Here is a 6,284-nt window from a genome sequence, read left to right as displayed (position 1 = left end):
ATCCCAGCCAAGATCAACCTGGCCTAGATCAGCTAGCGCAGGACAGGAGGGGCTTTCGTCCTGCAGTGGACGAAGGACTAAGAAAAGGCAGATTATGATGATTATGAGGATGACGATGATGCTTAACTAAATAAGAAATATGTTTATAGTGTGGCTTTTCACACCCAAGTTTCACTATACAAAAATTGTCCAGGCATGCCGAGAGATCTCGCTTTCATGTCTTGCGACGAGCGACAAACAAATACGGGATGTCATGCTACGCAAGTCTTGTTTCGCCATTGCTTCCGTTGCGAGCCACTGGCGTTCGCAGAGCGCGGTCCTCCATGGTAGCCATGCAGCCGAATCTCGAGACGGTAGCGCGGGCATAAACCATCCTCCACGCGACGTCGCCCGCGCCGTACGCAGTGATGACGGCAACGGTGTCACACTTCCCTCTCACTGTTTTTTTTTTCCTCCACCTTGGACTTTCTCACCGTCAGCGTCGGAAGCGCAGCAAAACAGTTCTGCAGCTGCCCGCGTTTTCGGCGCCACTCTCGCCTCGAGTTTCTCCTGTTGGCGCATTCCTGTCGTCGCGCTGAGCGCGCCGAGTGAGCGGTCGCAGCTGCGCAACGCGCGAGAACCCAACGCCTACCGGCCCCCAAGTGTGGCGGAGACCACGTGCCTGGGACGACGCCTCATTTGGACCCCACGACGCTGGCTCTACGCTGGCGTTCGGCCGGCGCGAAGGTGAGTGACAACCTCGGTCAAAATTAGTCCAGTAGTAGATTAAGCTTCCTCGCGGGGAAACCGTGACCAGTATAACACAACGACTATTTTGTGTCGATTCTACTTCGTATCACCCGTCTGCTCTGACGTCTGCTCTGACGCTAGTGGCAACCGCCGCGCGACCCTGTACGAGCCAATACAAAAGGCTGCTTAGAATAGAATTGCAATGCAATCGTTGTGTTATCCTGGGACTTACTTCAACATCGCCTGTAGGGTGAGCAGCAAAACTACGCCTATTTCAGCTCGGCTGTAATACAAGTAAAAAAAACTTCGGCCTTACAGGAAACTGTCTTGCACGCCTGTATAGATGACACCTCGACGCGGAGTGCTATTGCTGTTGTTTCAAGCCTTGCCGTAACATTATTAAGGTGGCTTCTCGTAATTAGTTACGGAAAGTTGGGGTATACGAAAACAGTAACATTATATAAGGTGGCTTCTCTTAATTAGTTAGGAAAATTTGGAGTATACGAAAACAGTCCATTGGCCAGTTGTTTAATACGGAATAGTCTCTCTTCGTTCTAATCGCGTTGGCTGCCCGACGCTGTCCGTTGTAAGAAGGCAGACGATGCGAATGTTTTTCATTCACCCAAGAGCACATCGCCCATTAGATGGCATTGTATTGGGGTCCATGCTGCCATGCAAGTAGTAGCGCAGAATCAAAATTATGTCATACACTTGGAGATCGGAAAGTCAGAACCTGACTTGAATAGGCAAAACTTCAAACGTAAATTTTTGCACGATGTTGTATGTTTTGTTACGTTCGTGCGTAATGTCGTTTATTTTTATTTGTTTTATAACACCTCTAACTAAAATAAGTCCCACTTTGAAAACAGCGTGAAAGCCGTGCCTAATGAAGACGATTTGTAAAGCGAAGATCGAAAACGGTGACAACGCCACGAATGTGTGATGACAGTATGTAAGAGTGATCGTGACGCAGACTCGTTTCGCGTGACGGAAAACCCAATCGCCTGACACGGTCTGTCGTCACTAATGAGCAAAACATGGGCGCCCAGCCTCGTAACCCGGTCTTGAGCAAGCAGGACAAGAGGGACGTCACCGAGTTGACTGTGGCACGACTTGGCGCGGCTCGTCTAACTTCGTGCACTCTCACGAACTTTCGTTTGCGTCGCACCTGCTGCTACTGCAAAGAAAGTTTGAGTGTTCAATGTTTCTTATTATGTACGTTTAAATGTGGCAGAATCTATATACGCTCCCTTAAAATGAGTCATGCCTGGCCAGTCAGCTCGCACTGCACTTGTCTTAGTCTTCCCATCCTATGTGGGTTGTCTTCTTGTTGCGTTAATTTTCCTCATCAGCAACTTGCAAGAAGCATTGCAGAATGCGTCCGCCACCGATGGAATAGGTTCGATGAAAAGGAGTCGTTGCCAAAGACACGATTACATCCGAGTACCTATACCGTACCTGACACGAGAGTTTTGCCGTGGCCTCTTCGGAGGCCGATTATACATTTAGATATAGTTTTTGATTAGGACACGCAAGTGGCTTGCAGACGCAATAACCCGAAAATTGAAGGGGTCTTGCTGGGGCTGAAGTGACTTGCGTACCCTAGTATAATCTAATGAATAAGGGAGAAGAGCGTCACGTGGTCAAGAAGTACAGTGTGCTGACAAGGCGACTAGGGTGCCTCATGCCTTGCCGTCATGTGCTTCGCGTTTCGCGATCGTGTCCAGTCGCAGTGTGCTCTGGCCTCGTGGTCGCTGTACTTAAAGGGGGACAAGAGCAGGTTAGCCTAATCTCGGTGTTTATTGATAGGAGAAAGGCGACTCATTAGCGAAAAAAAATGCAAAACGCCTCCAAAACAGCCGAAGCGATAACGTCCTTGCGCAACGTCAGAAATTTTCAGGCCAATCGAGTTCAACAGGAATAGCACACAATAGTTGCGAGTTTCAAATTTCTGTGCCCTTTACATTAAACGAAATTCTTTACTAATAATTAATACTTAACTAACAGTTGTTTCTACATTATTTGACACTATACAGGGAGTTGGTTAGAGAGTAGCAGCGGTGCTTGTCTTTTGCGACGATGGGTGGGGACATCATGCAACTACTATATTGAAGGTAGTCGTTGCATGAAGTAGGTACCTATGCACGCACTATAAGTATGAAAGCAAACCCTTAGATTTTCTGCCACTACGCTGCATGGGGACCTCACGAGTCCCTCATGAGCGTGTCCTCAGCTGACTTATACCTGAGAGCATTGTTCGCGCCTCGTGCAAATTTTCTCGAAGTTTGGTGCCTCTACGGATATCAGGATTATTTTCTTGCTATAAAGGCAGCCTCTGTCATTAAATTTGTTAGAGTGGTCAACTGTTTTCCGAACATTTGAGCACATCCTTTACTTATTTATACCACTCCGTCAATGGGAACCATTTTCTCCATTTTTACGAGCTGAGACAGACTACCATACCATCACTCTAGCACTTAAGTCACACAAGCACTTGATTCATTTGTTACAGCAGCAAGTAAAAAAAAAATAAGAAGAAACCCGAGGTCGGCACAGGGAGAAATCAAGAACAACCTGATACGCCTAACACAAAATAACATAGAGCGCCATCAATTGCAGAACAAGTGCGAGCTGATTCTATTATCTGAAATATAGATTAAGAGACGGATTATTAACAGTTGATAGAAATGAAAGACACGTCCGACGTCGGCGGTGAGTCAGAGAGGTGAGGCTATGGAAAAGTCGGATCAGAACTTGAATAATCGGATATGCCTGGCAGTGGTCTTGATGCAGCTGATTATGGAAGCGGTGACACATTTTTGATCCATTTATCTGCATTCGTGGTTCGACGTTCTCAAGCTGCATGTCTGAAAACCTTCCGAAAATACACGCCGCGCCGTTTATCGTCTCATGTCATATCGCAACTGTCACTCAACCGCTAAATCACAGCCCCATGCACGTGCATTTTCTCCAGGTATGGGACAAATTATTCATAGACCTTGTGGCCCATCAGCCTACAGGCATATTTTGTCGCTTGGCCAGTTCGTATAGTTCATACGTATGTCCTTTTGATGTTTGCACACTGTCGTTTGCACAAGCACGATATGGTGCGGAAGATGTGAAATAATAATAATAATAATAATAATAATAATAATAATAATAATAATAATAATAATAATAATAATAATAATAATAATAATAATAATAATAATAAACTCGGTTGAAGAGGCGCAAAGATCACCATAACCAGGAATTAGAACGATTAACAGGCATGATGATGATAATGCTGATTATCGCTAATATGACGTCCTCTCTGAACCAGGGTGGTGACAAATAGTTGTCTAGCCGGTGTCAGCTAATCATGTGTTCCTATATCTATTGTAACCTAGCATTTTGCCTGTGAACCTTGTAAACGTATACCTATGCATGTAGCAATCCCCGTTCCAATCTGTTATCTGCTTTTTTTCCCACCAATATTCTAATCCTCTCTCGCTGATCTCCACCGCTGGCCAGTTTGCGCTCCCACCGGATTTGAACCCAAATGCTTCTGGAAGGTGGACGTTCCCTGCAGTTCTGGCTGGGTTTTCTAATGGATTCCAACAGATCTTTGCATTCCACTAAAATCTGCTGAGTCGCCACCGGATTTTTGCTGCAGCAGACACAGGTCTCACCCCGTTATTATTTATGCCTGATTTATCAACAGCTACAACTAGGTGGTTGTGGTGCTAATAATCAATCAATCAATCAATCATTTATTTATCGTGCCCAGGAACAACCGTGAGGTCTAGGTGCTGGCGCACGTATACATAGAAAAAGAAATACAATAATAATAATAATAATAATAATAATAATAATAATAATAATAATAATAATAATAATAATAATAATAATAATAATAATAATAATAATGAATCGATCAATCAATCAGTCATGTTAATTTACCGTTCCCAGGAAGAACCATGAAATCTGAGAGGTGGCGCACGCATCCATAAAAAGAAACATTAAAAAAACGGCAGGGGAATATCAGCAAAAAAAAATGAATAAAAATAACAACCTTGAAAAGAAGAGTGTGCATACAACAAGGCGCAATGTGAATACAAAAGAAAAAGGAGGAGAAGGGCAGTTGAACAACATGTGAAACTGTGACACAGCAACGCAAAGCTTGGAAAAGAACAATGACCGCGAGTTATGAAAAATATAGAAAGTAAGCGTTTTAAAGACTATTCTGTGGACGGTTGAGTGTTGGTGATCACAGACAGGAACGCGGAAAGGTCTATGTTCTCTGGTGACCTTGCGCGGAATACGAAGCATGAATCATGATACTGTGAAGGAGTTTGAAAAGGCACAGAAGGTCAGCGCGATTACGTCGGCAGAGAAATAAGGGCAATGACAAAAATCCAAGTGCTCGAACATGGTCCAGTTTCCGTGTTGGCAAAGCGGTGATGATGTATGCTTAGAAACGTTTTCTGGACCCGATCTATAATGTCACTGTTGAATCTAGAAATGCCATTTCAGACAACCGATGCGTATTCGAGTTGAGGAAGACAGGTTGTTGTGTACAAATTGCGGAACAGTGTAGGATAATTAAATTCCCTCAATAGTCTGCAAACAGAGCCAGGAGAGCGCATACCCCGCTTTTCAACGCGTCTAATGTGAGCAGAAAAATGTGAGGTTGTATCAATAAGTACACCGAGAGCATTGATCTCAGAGACCTTACACAATGGTACAGAATTTACAGAATAAGAAAAAGAAATGGTTACTGTTTTACGTGTGATAGTCATGACTTTGGTTTTAGCGGCATTCAAGGTGAGGTTGTTATTTTTGCACCATTTAGAAAAATAAAACAGGTCAGACTGCAAGATGCGACAGTCACCAACAGTATGAATTTCCTTAAACATTTTCATGTCATTGGCATATAGAAGGAACGAAGAATTTCGAATAGCGGAAAGAACGTCATCAATAAAAAAAATGAAAAAAGGAGTGGTCCGAATACTGATTCGTGAGGGACGTCGCTAGTTGCCATGTAAAAAGAAGACGCTTGGGCATTGACGTTAACATAACATGATCTATCAAGAAGATACTCAAGAGATTGAGAATTGGCGAGTCAACATCAAAGTGCGTAAGCTCGATCAAAAGCAGTGAGTGGCTGACTACATCAAAAGGTTTGCTGAGGTCACAGTAAATGGTATCAACTAGCCCCCTGTAAAGTACCGGAGATCTATGTCATGAAACTTGCGACATTAATGAGAGTGGAGCTTCTGGTCGAGCTTACGCACTTTGATGTTAGCTCGTCACCAATTCCTGTGACCTCATCCATGCTGATTCGGAATCAATGAGCTCTTCACAGTAAACTAATAATAATAATAATAATAATAATAATAATAATAATAATAATAATAATAATAATAATAATAATAATAATAATAATAATAATAATAATAATAATAATTTACTTATCTATCGTGCCCAGGAACAACCTAAGTGCTGGCGCACGCATACATAAAAAAAGAACAAATAAAAAACGGCAAGAGAATATTAGTAAAACAAAACAATGA

General features: G+C 43.2%; 1 protein-coding gene across 2 annotated transcripts in view; it reads left to right on the top strand.

Annotated features, from left to right (window-relative positions):
• Nucleotides 1-600: 600 nt before the first annotated feature.
• The window catches only part of LOC119457266 (heat shock 70 kDa protein 12A-like), a 183,366-nt gene continuing 177,682 nt past the window's right edge, over nt 601-6,284 (top strand). For both annotated transcript variants that reach the window (XM_049665109.1, XM_049665108.1), the window contains exon 1: nt 601-726. The gene's annotated coding sequence lies outside the window, so the exon portion shown is untranslated. The remainder of the gene's footprint in view (nt 727-6,284) is intronic.

Source organism: Dermacentor silvarum, chromosome 1 (genome assembly GCF_013339745.2).
Source record: "Dermacentor silvarum isolate Dsil-2018 chromosome 1, BIME_Dsil_1.4, whole genome shotgun sequence".
In the NCBI taxonomy this organism is placed as follows: domain Eukaryota; kingdom Metazoa; phylum Arthropoda; class Arachnida; order Ixodida; family Ixodidae; genus Dermacentor; species Dermacentor silvarum.
Note: the sequence above shows the minus strand (reverse complement) of the source record. Positions and strands in the feature narration are given on the sequence as shown.